Source organism: Hemibagrus wyckioides, linkage group LG14, assembly GCF_019097595.1.
Source record: "Hemibagrus wyckioides isolate EC202008001 linkage group LG14, SWU_Hwy_1.0, whole genome shotgun sequence".
Taxonomy (NCBI): domain Eukaryota; kingdom Metazoa; phylum Chordata; class Actinopteri; order Siluriformes; family Bagridae; genus Hemibagrus; species Hemibagrus wyckioides.
Window position 1 is genome coordinate 7,848,490 of NC_080723.1, and position 16,217 is coordinate 7,864,706.

Sequence of the window (16,217 nt, forward strand, 5' to 3'; positions counted from 1 at the left end):
GTAGCAAGACTCGTAGTATAGGAGCAGGATTCAAGCAGTTTTATTATGGTGTGGATAGTAAGAGAAATGGGGTAGGTGTGGTCCTGAAGGAGGAGTTTGTGAGGAATGTTCTGGAGGTGAAGAGAGTGTCAGACAGGGTGATGAGTCTGAAGTTGGAGATTGAAGGGGTGATGTTGAATGTTGTTAGTGGTTATGCCCCACAGGTAGGTTGTGAGTTAGAGGAGAAAGAGAGATTCTGGAGTGAATTAGATGAGGTGTTAGAGAGTATTCCAACAGGTGAGAGAGTGGTGATAGGAGCAGATTTTAATGGACATGTTGGTGAGGGGAACACAGGTGATGAGGAGGTGATGGGCAAGTTTGGAGTTAAGGAAAGTAACCTTGAAGGACAGATGGTAGTGGACTTTGCTAGGAGGATGGACATGGCTGTGGTTAACACTTATTTTCAGAAGAGGGAGGAGCATAGAGTGACTTACAAGAGTGGAGATGGGAGCACACAGGTAGACTACATCCTATGTAGAAGAGGCAATCTGAAAGAGATTAGTGACTGTAAAGTACGTAGTGGGAGAGAGTGTAGCCAGACAGCATAGGATGGTGGTGTGTAGGATAAATTTGATGGTCTGTAAGCAGAGGTCAAAGATAGAGATGGAGAAGAAAACCAAGTGGTGGAAGCTGAAAAAGGAGGAATGTTGTGAGGAATTTAGACAGAAGTTGAAGCAGGCTCTGGGTGGTCAGGTAGTGCTGCCAGATGACTGGAAAAATACAGCAGAAGTGATCAGGGAGACAGGAAGAAAGGTGCTGGGTGTGTCATCTGGAAGGAGGAAAGAAGATAAGGAGACTTGGTGGTGGAATGAGGAAGTTCAGGATAGTATTCAGAGGAAGAGGTTAGCCAAGAAGAAGTGGGACATGGACAGGACTAAAGAAAATAGACAGGAATACAAGGAGTTACAGCACAGAGTGAAGAGGGAGGTGTCTAAGGCAAAGCAGAAGGCGTATGATGAGTTGTACACTAGGTTAGACACTAGAGAAGGACTTGTACAGGTTAGCTAGGCAGAGGGATCGAGATGGGAAGGATGTGCAGCAAGTTAGAGTTATTATGGATAGAGATTGAAATCTGCTCACAAGTGAGGAGAGTGTACGGAGGAGATGGAAGGAGTACTTTGAAGAGCTGATGAATGAGGAAAATGAGAGGGAACAAAGAGTAGAAGGAGTGAACTCTGTGGAACAGAAAGTAGATAAGATTAGAAAGGATGAAGTCAGGAAGGCTTTGAAGAGGATGAAAAGTGGAAAGGCAGTTGGTCCTGACGACATCCTGACGGAGGTCTGGAAGTGTCTAGGAGAGACGGCAGTGGAATTTTTAACTAGTCTGTTTAACAGGGTTTTAGAGCGTAAGAAGATGCCTGAGGAATGGAGAAGAAGTGTATTAGTGCCGATCTTTAAGAATAAGGGTGACGTGCAGAGTTGCAGCAACTATAGGGGGATAAAGTTGATGAGCCATACAATAAAGCTATGGGAAAGAGTAGTGGAAGCTAGGTTAAGGAAGGTAGTGGAAATTTGTGAGCAGCAGTATGGCTTCATGCCAAGAAAGAGCACAACAGATGCAATTTTTGCTCTGAGAATGTTGATGGAGAAGTATAGGGATAGTCAGAGAGGGTTGCACTGTGTATTTGTAGACTTGGAGAAAGCGTATGACAGGGTGCCAAGAGAAGAGCTGTGGTACTGTATGAGGAAGTCAGGAGTAGCAGAGAAGTATGTAAAAATGGTGCAGGACATGTATGAGAGGAGCAGGACAGTGGTGAGGTATGCTGTAGGGCAGACAGAGGAGTCAAAGTGGAGGTGGGACTGCATCAGGGATTGGCTCTGAGCCCCTTCCTGTTTGCTATGGTGATGGACCAGTTGTCAGAGGAGGTCAGACAGGAGTCTCCTTGGACAATGATGTTTGCAGATGACATTGTGATCTGTAGTGAGAGCAGGGAGCAGGTGGAGGAAAACCTGGAGAGGTGGAGGTTTGCGCTGGAGAGAAGAGGAATGAAAGTCAGTCGTAGTAAGACTGAGTACATGTGTGTGAATGACAGGGAGGGAAGTGGAACAGTAAGATTACAGGGTGAAGAGGTGAAGAAGGTACAGGAGTACTTGGGGTCAACAGTCCAGAGTAATGGAGAGTGTAAAAGAGGTAAAGAAGTGAGTGCAGGCAGGTTGGAATGAGTGGAGAAAGGTGTCGGGAGTTCTGTGTGATAGAAAAATTTCAGCGAGAATCAAGGGGAAGGTGTACAGGACAGTGGTGAGACCAGCCATGCTGTATGGTTTAGAGACAGTATCACTGAGACAGAGACAGGAGTCAGAGCTAGAGGTAGCAGAGCTGAAGATGTTGAGGTTCTCTTTGGGAGTGACAAGGTTGGACAGGATTAGGAACGAGTACATCAGAGGGACAGCTCATGTTGGACGTTTGGGGGACAAAGTTAGAGAGGCCAGGTTAAGATGGTTTGGACATGTCCAGAGGAGGGAGAGTGACTATATTGGTAGGAGAGTGTTGGACATGGAGCTGCCAGGCAGGAGAAAAAGAGGAAGGCCAAAGAGGAGGTATATGGATGTAATAAATGAGGATATGAAGCTAGTGGGTGTAAGTGTTGAGGATGCAGAAGATAGGGATAGGTGGAGAGAGATGATTCGCTGTGGCCACCCCTGAAGGGAAAAGCCAAAAGAAGAAGACTTCTTTTTTGGAACATACACAACGGGCTCCTCTCACGGAAACAACCCTGACCGGAGACAAAGTTCTTCTGGTGTTTGAACTTCTACAAGATCTACAAATAAATAACCATACAGCCTAGCTGTGGCATCTTGAAAACATTCTAAAAAGTACTTGCTGTTACCAGGATACATTTGACGAGCTAGTATGCTGATTTGCAATTTGTCTCTGGGGTTTTTACTTTATAATTCTCACAGTAGGGGAGTAGCAAATTTTGATCCATAAGAAGTTAAATTTTAGGTTTGAGGATATGATAAAAGATACAGGATGACGTTACATTCTTATTCTTGGCCAGCTTTTTGGTGAAAAGGTAATCGCTCCACCTTATATCAACCCAGCATCTTGCCATTGGCAATTACAATCTTTACTGCTATAACCCTAAATTCTTGAAAGAATTAAGTTTCTTGAAAAAGAATGGATGATTTTTATGGAGAACAATAAGCAGCCTGATACAGATCCATCCCTCCTTTGGGAAACAGTGAAGGCTTATACTAGGGGGTGAATAATATCTTATTCGGCAGCATGGAAAAAAAAGTCTTAAGGGAAAACAACTTGAGTTAGAATGCTTTGCTAAAGATTTAGAGAATAAATTTATTAACACCCCCTCACATGTTTTGTGGAAAAAAATATAATTATTAATTACAAAATATAAACATTAATTAAAATAAAGTAAAATGTTAATAATATATCAAATACTGTACAGCGTAGCATTGTTTAGGGAAGCGCGTTGCTGGGGTGCTGAAAATCAAAATACAGTACGGCTGGAGGAACGAGTCTGACCAATCGGAATGCCCCATTCATTTAATCATGGTTGTGATTGGCTGCTGGCTATGCGTGCAGTTGGGGAAAGGGCAGCAGAATTCTCCAGCAACCCAGTTCTCCGTGTGTCACTGTCCCTAGTGTTTCCTTTTGTTCTCTGTACAATGTATTTTCATGGCTTTTTTGCAAGCCCTATTATGTCCCCCAAACACTCTGCACCTTCTAAGGCTTTTGGCCAGGAACATACATACATACAGACATATATACATACATACAGTACACATACAGTACTCACTATAAATGAGATATTTCTACGAATTTACCCAAAATTCTTCTTGCTATATGCTTGCAGATGTTTTCTGTGTGTGTTTAAAGAGTGTGGGAGGGTAATTTATGGCTGAAACAATAAAAAAAAAAAGCATTTGGAGGTGGCGTCTGTGTATTGCGGATTTTTTAGTTAATCGTGGGTTTTCGAGTGTAACCCCCGCGATAAACAGGGGATTACTGTATTCACAAACATCCAAAACTCAAGTGTTTGCCATCTCCTTAGACGCAGAAAAGGCGTTTGACCGTGTGGAATGGGTGTATATGTTTGAAGTGCTGGGCAGGTTTAATTTAGATACAGACTTTATTAACTGGATACGGACTCTTTACGCTGCACCAACTGCTTGTGTTATTACTAATGGCCTTCAGTCTCTTCCTTTTCCATTGGGGCGAGGGACAAGGCAAGGCTGCCATCTGTACCCTCTTCTGTTTGCCTTAATTCTGGAACCCCTTGCAGAGACTATTAGATCCCACACGGATATCCATGGGGTTGAGATTGGCCAGTCAGTTCATAAAATTGCACATTATGTGCAGACTATATACTTCTGTTTCTTACAAACGCTGAAACTTCTATTCACAAGACTATTGATTCTTTTAGTTTGATATCGGATTAAAATATAAATTGTGATAAATCTGAAGCTATACCCCTATGCTACTTGGTTAGTTGTCTTTTTAAGTGGTCTAGAACAGTCCTCACATATCTTGGAATTCAACTTTCACCTGATTTATCAAAACTTCGGAAACTTAATTTAGCCCCACTTATTAAAAGTATTAAAGACGATTTAGAGCACTGGTTTAACCTACCCATATCTTGGATTGGGAGAATTAATCTCATTAAAATGAACATCCTTAATCAAATATTATATCTCATGCAAATGTTACCACTCTGGTTTCCTAAAAAGAATATTTTAGATCTGGAAGTCTTTCAAAATTCATCTGGCAAGGGAAAAAGCCATGGGTTAAGATGAAGATCTTACAGCTGCCAGTAGATAGTGGTGGACAGGCGTTACCTAACTTAAAGTTTTACAATTGGGCTTGCTATAGCCGTACAATTTCAAATTGGCTGCATTCTTTTTTGAAATTCCAGGCCTGCGTTGATGAGTGGGCAGTGATTCCATACTAAGTTATACTACTATAACATACATGCTAAGTCTGCTTACGAACAGTATGAACTCTGCTTACTTAAGTTATGGCCTGAAAATAAAAACAACCCTATCATATTCAACACAGTTAAAGTATGGCAGGACATTATGAAATGTGCATGGAGAAGGCTTTTTGTCAAGCCTGACACCTTTGAATGGCAATAGAGATTTTCTCCCAGGTGTTCAAAAATCCTTATTTCATAGATGGCATTGAAAGGGTAGAAGAGTGGCTGTTAATCTATTTTTAGATAACACTTTAATGTCTTTTAACCAACTAATTAACAAATTTGAGCTTGAAATTGTTTTCTGGGGATACCTTCAGATTCGCCATTTTATTAACTCTGGTAACGTCAAGCCTCCTGGAGAAATGCCAGTATACTGCGATATAGATGATTTTTTGTTGAAAATGACCAATACACCTTACTTCAAAAGCTTACCTTTTTTTAATCAGTGGATCACAGTGGTATAGATCATATCTGCCGTACCTAGGACAAAGATCTCAGTACTGAGTATATTGATGACAATTGGGTAGATACAGTTAAATCTATTAGAAGCATATTTACTGGTCGAAATGCAATACAAATTTTTGCTAGAGTGAAATCGATACTCTCATGCATTGTTTTTGGCATTGTCCAGTTATCACAAAGTTTTCAGATGGAGTGGCATGGAAGATGGGGGATATTTTTAAAACAAACTTTACCAAGGACCCTGTTTTTTTTACTTGGCTTGCCAGCAAAATACAATGCCTTAAAGGCTAACCAGTTTCTACTCTGCGATAAGCTCTTGTTACTCGCTAGAAAATGCGTCCTTATTGAGTGGATTCACTCTAGACCCCCCATCACTCTTTAAAATAGAGAGATCTTCAGAATTTTGCCTATGTAGAGACTAACTGCAGTGGTTGGGGAGACAGTGCCATGTTTGAAGAATTGTGGGGGCATGTTATGGAACATTTGATTTGTATTTGAATAAGCATTCCTTTTTACTGAATACTTATACTTACTTATTTACTTATTATAAGGTTTACTTATACTGTTTGAGACAGAATGGGCTGAGGGGCAAATAGTTGGGTCAGAAGGTTCATGATAGGCTGAGAATTTTATTTTTTAAATTTATTTTTAGAATTATTATTTTTGCTGTGTTTTGATTATTGTATCTTAATATGGTTTAACACTTCTGATGAAGTGTCTTCATCAACTATCCAGGCTGGATATCCTGAACTTTCCTGCTTGGTCTTGAGGAACATTTTTAAGGACTCGATAAAAAGATTGTCATACTTATTGGGGAAGTTCCAGACTTCAAACACTTTTAAAATTTTGTATACTTTTTTTTTTTTACAGCTTTAGTTATTTCAATTGAAGCCCATGTCCCTGTGAGAGCTCTATCCTGATCTGTGTGTTTGCATTGTTTTTGTTGCTGCTCGCTGCATGTTCTACTTCGAGGAAAGAGGAGTTTGCTATTTACACAGAATGGGAGAACTGGTGCCCACAGGCCTTTAGGTGGCAGTACTTTCACTCTAATTATGTCAAAATAATTTTCCAGAATCTCAAAGTCACGGTAAATGAGGGTTGGATGACCGATTGGGTACATCTTATTTACATAGAGGCATAGAGAGGTGAATTCATAATAATCGATTCTTTCCCCGGGTTGAGCAATGTAGTGTAAATGTAATGCGTTTGTTTGCCCACCATAAAGTGCATCTCGAGAGTTTAAACATTCAGGAAAATCAAACTCTCTTAGAAGGTTTATCATGTGGCTGTCACTTTTCTTCATTTTACACCATTCATGCTCCCACATCGTTGTGATTTGCAAATTGTGGGTCACTTTCAAATTTTTAATCCTTTCCATGGTTTTTCGATGGACATCTCCGAAGCTAATGTTAGAACAGCTAAGAGGATGTGGGGCCATTTGGGGAAAACACTTTTCACAACCATGATAAAAGCATCCGAGAAACTTGAAAACCTTTTGCATCTGACCGATTTCACAGTAACGGTCTACAAAATAGTTACCAAATCTGGCCTCACCTTCGTCAATGCGTGTTGAATGGGTAGGCTTTGTGTGGAAATGTATCGAACTACTGAATGGAGGGTGTTGAGTAAGATTTATGTAATTGTCAAGTGGTGGAATAGCTAAAACGTGTTTTGGGGGAGAAACATGGTTCTAAAGATTTTCATACACACAGAAGTGATTGTTATACATTTAAAAGGGTCAACCTTTGTACTTTGCAGAATTTAATTTCTGAAAGCTAAACAACCCTTTGTGAAAATGTCGACATTGTTTATACAGTATTCAGCCATCTCTTTCTTAAAATCAAAGATTTTTCCAGATACCTTTGCATACCATTTGAAAAATTCTTCTCTGTCTTTAGGCATCATGCTATCCACACCGTAAAACCTTTGGACCTACGTAGTTTTCACGTTCTTAGATGTTTCAGAAATGGGGGAAATAACCATTCTTTTTTTTCCCGAGAACCCCATGGCTTTAGGGAGGCTGCTAAGCTTTATGGGTAGGAAAGACAGGCTATCGATGTAGGACTGGCAAAACACGGAATCGGTAAAACACAGAATCTTACCTACTTGTGCAATGATTTCAGGGGTGATTCCTTCCTTCACTAAATGATTTAACAAAATACATGAATTGAATCCTTGCGCATTATGAGCGATAAATGTATAACTGTTGTTTAATTTGTTACGTCGGTATTTATTAAAAAACTCAATGAGACACCCATTCTCTTCGGACACCAACTCCTTTCCGTGAAAGTTGTAATTAGCTATATGAGTTCCCATTTCCTGTCTAGTCTCAAAATCATAAAAGATGTATTTCCTGTTCCTTGATTCTTTCATTTTCGGTTGTATGAAACAGTTATGTTCAGTGTGCTTTTAACCCCATAATAGTGGTTATCATGTAAAAACAAGTAAATTGTTTTTTCATGGGGAGTATTGGTGGTCTTTAAGAAAGAGTATCCGGTTTTGTTTTTACAACAGTGTAAGATCACAATTTCACAGTTTAACTGCGTCTCAAATTTAGACACGTCTATAAAGGTAACTGCTGTGTTTTCAGTTAATCCTGCAGCGTGGTGGATTTGCTTAGCGACCTGTTCAACTTGAAAACTGTTCTTTTCAGGGTTCAAAAGCCTGCAACGCACAATGCAAAGCACATGTTGTCTTTGTTGTGAAAGATGTACAGATGTCTGAAATTAACATCTTTCCAATTTTTCTCCTAGCTGTGGTGGTTGAACTATTTGGATTACTAATTGAACAATTTGGATTACTAATTCTAGTGTCCGTAAAAATTTCACGTTTACTTTGAACTGCATTGTCGAGCATAGTTAGAAAAGACTCCAAATTGATGGACCCATTTACTAATTGAATGTGTGGCGACAAATTAAGTGTGTAACCTCTAATTTCAACAGTGACGGCATCCGTCTGTGAAATTTCATCTGCCACTTCTAAACTTTAAGCTGTTTATAATCTCTAAAACATAATTATAAAATTCTGCAAAACTGTTGACATTAGTGATGGCGGAAAAATGAACTCTTCTCTTAATCTCAGTGTTATTGAATCTGTCCCGGTTGATTATTCTAATATTAGGATCTACACCGTTACCGATCTGAGCATTAGGACCTACACTGTTATCAATCTGAGCATTTTGATGAGCAACATCTATCTGGATTTGTATCGTTGACATCTATTTGAGCATTTGGATCGCTTGGCATTTCAAAGATGTTCTCATTATCAGTTGCTGAGTTTTGTTGACCAATGGCTGAAGGGTCAAATAAGTTAACAAGACTGTCATTTAACATGAGAAGATCTTGAGGAGTTAATGGGCTGTGTTGTTTAGGGGGTTCAGAAGTTAAGATGACATTAATGCTGTGATCAGTAGATAAGGCCAAACTTTCGTTCAACCGATTAAGAGCATCTATTAATGCAGGGTTCAACTGCGTAGAATGACCTTCTTTATTCAGACTATTTTGCAACGCTAACCCTTTTTAACACGATTTGACTGGAATTTTGACTGAAATTTTCATTATGACTAATGATCTCATCTGAAGTCCTTAGATTTTCGTTCAGTTGATTTACTGCATCAATTAAGGCAGGATTGAATTGTACAGAGTGTTGGAAATCATTTATACTATTCTGTAATCTTAACAGACTTTGGTTTAGTTCTGCTTCAGTTAAATACGCGTACAGGGTTGTGTAAGGGTCATATTGTAACAGACTATTTGAAGAATTTTCAAAACTGAATTCACATGGTGATGTTGGGGTATTTTCAATTATAATTTTTTTTACCTTTTGAACATGAAATGTTACTCAAATGCTTGATATTGTTATAGGTATTATCACCCAAATGGTCAGGCAAAAATAAATGGTAATCATGGTCACGTATACCCTTTGTTCAGTGATGGTTTTTGATGTCTTGCTGCTGCTCCCATAACTAATAATTGATTGGATTAAGAGTTCTAAATGTTTGGGAAGGCTGCTTTAAGCCAATGTAAAAATACCATGCACATAAACTGAATTGAATTAAACATATTTCTATATAATATGTAAGCCTTGTAAGGTATGAGCTCTTTCAGATGTGTACTGTGGAGTGGAATCTGGGTTGAAGCAGTCTGAAGTTTCTTATGGCCCCCCCTTTGATGCTTTTGGCCTAAAAGCATCACATCACTTCCTTTACACAGATTACACCTTCCATCTCGGACAGGTGCCCAGTGGCGGTGAAGCCCTGCAGTAGGTTGTCCTCCTTCGGCCCTCAGAGAATCTTACCTGTCATTGAGACATCACCTCATGCACACTGGCTATGGCTCCATTCCACAAGGCAAACTTATCACAATGTTTCTTCTTAAAATTTGGTTCTATGTACAAATGTTTCCCGGGTTTGGAGCAGAGGCATTCAGGAACCATCACAGCCAACAGGAACATCCTACATTGATTATTGAAGTATCTGCAATTACATCTCAATTAAAGTTGAATAGGTAATAATTTACAATCATGCTTTTATTGGTAAAACCAACTACCCCATTAGGGCCTTGAGCTTGACTTTGTTCTAGTGGAGTTCTTGTGCACTAATCCAAATCGATATTCCTAGTCCCACTGACTCCCAGTACCCTCTCCACAAATTCCAATAATTTCTGACTGAAAGAGGCTTCCTTGGGATCATTTACCGGAAGACGCTCTGTTAGGTGCTCTGTTTGTTCAGCAGGTTGCAACAGGACTGTGAAACATCAGGAATGGTGTTGTCCAGAAGTCCTTTACATTTTTGTCATACTCTCTCCGTGGCACTGTTCATCCATGTCTGGAGACCATGCTGTAAGATTCACCAGGACTGGAACCTGGATCCATTGTAGGTCATTGATTAGCGCTTTCGGATAGGGTCTCGTCACCACACTCAATGGGTTTGGGGTAGGGTCCACCATCCTAGTCTATCACCACATCTTTGGCAATCTGAAAAACATTTGCAAATAGAATGAATGTATGCCCCCCCTCTACACACAAGACAGAAAACCTTACAAACACTTACAATATATACTTGACTATTTATATGCCTTCAGATTTTTATGGTTTTTAATTGATCTTTGTGGGACCATCTCTTAACAGGTTGTTGGTATTTAATTTTGGGGCAGAGCTTGTAAACTGAATCTTTGTATGGTCTCACCCAGTTAGCGGACCACGGGCCCTCAGGTTGGTAGTTATTTACCATTACCTCATCACTAGTTTCAAATTTGTGATGATGCACTTCCTGAAAAAAAGACATCTTGTTTTTTTTGACCATTCCAAATTTGCTGAGTTGCTTGGCGATAAATAGCAGGCAAAGAATTATGCATATTATTGAGCTCCTTACTCAGTTTGTTTACAGTAGCCTGTAACTGATTGAAATCAATTTTGGGGCCTGTTTTCTTATGGGAATATTTGCTGGAAATATGTCCTTCTTTGCCATATGAATAAAACACTGGGAGATTATCAGAGTTATAAGGGGGTGATCTTTCCTTTCTATCTCCAGTATCCTGGCCCTCTTTTCTACAGGAATCCTTGCGGCATCTATTCCTATAGAGATTTTTAACACCTACTGCCCTTGATGCCAAAGTCATTGGTTTCTCCCCTTCTTCACCAGCGCACACAGCTGCAGTAGCGTGAATTGGTGCCATGGGTAATTCAACTGTACAGTTAGAGTACTGACCAAGGACTGACTGAGAATCTCTTTCTGAGTTCTCATCGCTATCTTCACACAAATCTAGCATTTCTGGAACTTGGAATGTGTGAACTACAGATACCTTACTGGTGTTTTTCTCAGTTGTGCCATTTTTTTTTTTTTTAGAAGAAATTGACATGCAAACTTTGCTTCCTCCAAATCATTGGACAGTGTTTCCACAGTTGACTTTAGCATGCTGTTGTTAATTCTAAGAAGTGCAATCTCATTCTGCATCCTGACCTTTTCATTTTTCTAGATTGTTTCACTAGCCTGTAAATTTCTTTTAGAAATTAGCCAGTCATCGAGTCTAGATTGGAGTAGTTCATTTTCAGCCTTTAACATCTAGAGTCTTTCTAGTTACTTTGTATGAGGCAAGAATTGCTTAAAGCGCATTGGCAATTTGACCTTTTTTGTTTTTAGGCATTTTGGGATGATTTTCAAACTTAGAGATAGCCCACTCATACGGCTTATCAACTATGTTCTCTATTCCATCAAATATTCCCTGAGACAACAATCAGTCTGTCAGACTGATCCCTTGCCACAAGCATCTTTGGTCAGCAGAGTTGAAGTGTTCCACAATTCGCTGTTTGTGTTCGTATTTGGCTTTGCATATTCCCCTCCTCAGATTGGCCCTGGTGATGCTATAGGTCTCCCTGTCACCGGACCTAAAGGCTGTGTTGCATGCTTTAAGCAGAAGGCGAACCTCCAAGTTCATCCAGTTCAACCCTTCTGGTTGGGAAACAGAATGATTGTTTTCTGTGTGGTCACCTGGTCCATACATCTGCTAATATGCTCCAAAACAGAGTTGGTGTAGGTGTTAACGTTGGTGTCTGACTCTACGGTGGTTAGCGAATACACTCCAGTTAGTGTGTGAAAACTTTTGCTGGAGAGCACTGTCAGCCCCATCCAGCCAGACTTTAATGGTCCTGACTGTGGGTTTCACATGTTTCACACGCCACACTGTGTCGGGCTGATTCACTTACTTTAGAATCTTAACAGAATTATAACAACTACACAAGTTTCAGTTACTTTAGAAACCTTTACACTTAAGCACTTTGCTTCAGTTACTTTAGAAACAATGATTCCAATACAACACCACAGTGCGTCAGGTTGATTCAGTTCCATTAGAATCTCAAACAGAAATGTACAGAATAGGTTTAAGAACTGCTTCTGCTTAATAACTCTACTCTAATTTGTATTCTGCCTTTAAAATTTCTTTTCTAGAGTTTGTAAACGAGGGGGTTCCCTAAATAAAACAGTGTAAAAGAAGTAAAAGATTGGCGAGCCACCCAGCGAGGGATTTCCAAAAAGCGAGGAAAGGTAAGAAAAACAGATTTTTCTTACCTTCTTTGCTTTTTCATAAATCCCTCGCTGGGTGGCTCGCCAATTTAAGAAAAATAAAATGATGAGGGTGTCGAAGATCTTAATGTCGAAGTTTATTGCAGCGTCGCAGTGACAAAATGCTTTGGGTTCATCAGAGTCAAAAAGAATGCAGGACAAATCCTGCTCAAACATTTTATACAGTCTTTCCCATATGTAATTTAATGAGTTTCACTTTAAATGTAAATTAGTGTAAGAACTGAGTATCACTCAAATGGCCAGGTGATACTATCGTCTAGCCAGATGTCCTTAAATAGTCACATTCACATACACCTTGGCTCCATATTGTTATAGGGTTATAGGTATTATCACCCAAATGGTCAGGCAATACCTGTCGCTCCCATACTAATAACTGATTGGATTAAGAGTTCTAAATGTTTGGGAAGGCTGCTTTAAGCCAATGTAAAAATACCATACAGGTAAACTAAATTGAATTAAAACTATTTCTATATGATATGTAAGCCTTTTCGGGAATGAGCTCTTTCATATGTGTGGAATGGAATCTGGGATGAGGTAGTCTGTAGTTCCTGATGTTCCAGCCTTTTGAGATTTCTAGGGACTTGTGCGTAGGTTTGAGGAAACTCGTTGTCAGAAATGACCACAATGTCATTTTCTAAATAATCAGCAAATTATATAAAATATTAACTTAATAACATGTATGATACCTTTTTAACTCATAAAACAGTTCTAAAAACAGATGGTGAAATTACCTAGAAGGCTTCACTTGTCAATGAGATAAGCATAGTCTGATCTTGTTCTGTAATAAAAAGTTAAACTTTAGATATAATCATATATATGAATACAAAATGACTGGTTAAGTTAATGGGGTATGCCTAACTTCTGAATATTTCATAAGATTAAATCACGTATAGGATAATTTAAGTTTTTACCCGTTGTGAAGTCCATGGTTGGAGAAGTCTTAAAGTTTTGAAGGCGAGCTTAAAAGTTCTTCAGCCTCTGATGGATTTCCAAAGATGTGAAACCTTGTGGTAGACACCTGAATGTCGAACTTTTGGAAGTGTTAGCTTTTAGGGTGTTTTCCCCCAAACAAAAGAAGGGGGTGTGATGGGTAATTCATCATTACATAATTGAGGGTATCTCATTGGAATGTGAGTATTGCTTGGGGGTATCATTGGTTAATTCACCATTGTTCATTGAAGGTATCTTACTGGGGGTGTTGGGGGTGGGTGGATGGTTTGGGAGTATTGCTTGGGGGAATCACTGGTTGATTGTTCACTGTAAAATTTGTTGCTCTGATGTGGTATGTCTGTTGCAGAGATGTACTGTTTTTCCATTTCCATTTGTAGGCGTCTGGTGAAAAGAAATCCATTTTAACAATGTAGTCAAAGTTCTTTTACACCATTTACAAAACTTTTCCCAGTCACACTGATCAAAAGTTACGGTCCCAGTAGCAATTCTCCAGTGGATGTGACCCAGTCCAGATAACCTGAAAAGCGCTACAACTGCTGATTCTGCACTGAAAAAAAACACGGCTGTACAACCATTTGACAACAACCAATACTGAATATTTTCATGCTCAAGTTTTTGCAGATCTCCCCAAAGAAGATTTCAACTTTTTAGGTGCATCAGGACAAGTGGCCGTAGTTGTGCTCAAAGAATCACCAATATTTCATATGCAGAGGCATAAAATATTTCAAGGGAAAAATGATGGGTGTGTCATTACTTCTGGTATTTTTTTTTTTTTTTTAAATTTTGTGTCTGTGTGTGTGGCTGTCAAAACCAATTAAAGTAAAGACTTTAGCCATTGTTTTAGTCGGCTAACCACTCTGCCACTCTGTTGGCCACCATGTTTAAAGATGAGTTGTGGGTTTTGTTTTACTTGTGGAGTTGGTGTGTTTGTGTCTGTATGGGGCTATTCAAGTGATAATGGTTTACCAATTCTGTAGCACTTTGTTGGCAACTCTGTTGGCCACCATGTTTAAAGATGGTTAATTGACACACACACACAGACTCCGGAAGTAACTGGCAGGGGGTTACTTCCGGAGTCTGTGTGTGTGTGTGTCAATTAAAATGCTAATGGCTATCAGAGACTGTAATGGTTTGATGGAATTTAAGTGGGTGGTTTTACTTCCAGAGTTGGTGTGTGTTTGTGTGTGGCTGTAAAACCAATTAAAGTAAAGACTTTAAGCCCTCCACAACGCTTTAGCCGGAAATCCAATATACGGAAATCATTAAACACTCATTAGTCATTAACCTGTCACCTTTTTGATAATTACTTTATAATTAAATATCATTAATATTTGACCTTTGATCTAAGCTGTCAAAACCAATTAAAGTTATGACTTATGCCAGGTATTTCTCTCTTGTCTGTACATATGTATGAATACATATACACATGTACATACACACACCTACACACAAACCCTACATGTGCTGTATGCAGCTCAGCTCAAGTCAACTCACTTCTGTATGTTTTAATAATTAGCCGTTAACCTCAGCTGATCAAGTATTCTAGATCTTGCCATTGTGTAGTACTCAAAGCCTTTCTCAGTTTTTGACTTGAGGTAAGTGATTCGTTTGATAGCTGGCTCAAGTGTGGCTTCTGTTTTATCAACTGTTTTTTCTGTATTCTGCATTCTTCTGCATTGGGTGAGATATCTCATTTTACATCTGCCACTTTCTTTCTTTCTGTCTTTACGCCATGCCAGCTTCTATGGCTATATTCATGGCGAGAGTCAGTTTTTGTTATTCAATATTAAAACTATATAAGATGTTTAAGATTAACTTTTTTAGGAACTTTAAAACTGAAGATGGGTTTACTTGTTTAAAAACTTTTTCAAAAGTGTCAACAGAATAAAACAGTTTTCTTCTAGGGGTAAAAGTATTACATTCGAATAAAATATTCTTCTGTCCATCAAACGATGGACAGAAGGGTTTTACATGATGGACCTTTGCTTTTCAATCCCACCATTTTGCCATATGGGTCAGACAGGTATCATTATTATCCAACTTTATTCTGAGTTCTTCTCAGAGTGATTTTAGCTTGTTTAGAACTTCAGCTATACTATACATATGGTTAGCTTCTGTTTCGCTCAACGTACCTGCCAAGGCTGTTTTAACACCAATCTTATGTCCTCGAGTAAAGATATCACACTGTTTGCAGAAGGCTTTGACATAACATCGTGACCTACCCACGGCAAAGAATCTTAAATGCAAGTCTACATTATTTCCATATGAGATCATCGACTGAACTGTTGAAGGGAAGTGCAGATTGTTAAGCAATCTAGGTGTGTGGATGACTCTAAGCAGATTATTATAAATATGATATTCAGTGGTGGGCTGTCAGGGCCAGCAAGGCCTTCTCTGCTGGCCTAAACAGCAGTGATCTGAATCACTGGCTTGCATTTTAATATATTTAAAATATTTTTCCATGAATGTGTATTAAATTATTCCCAAAAGTCAATTCTCTACATTTCATAGCGTTTCTCTTCTTCCAGTAGTGTATATTTATGATGAGTATTTATCCAATTATATTTCAGCCAGTAGCTGACATATGTGGCCAGGGTGAAATTGTTACATTAACCAATCAGATTTCGAGTTGGAGTCACTGGGGCCATCTAGCAGGCATACGATTATGTCTAATAAAATATCTATATTTTAACTTACAATGGCTGACAGAGGAGAAGAAATCAATTTGGTGAAGGCCTAGGTGTGAAATGCAT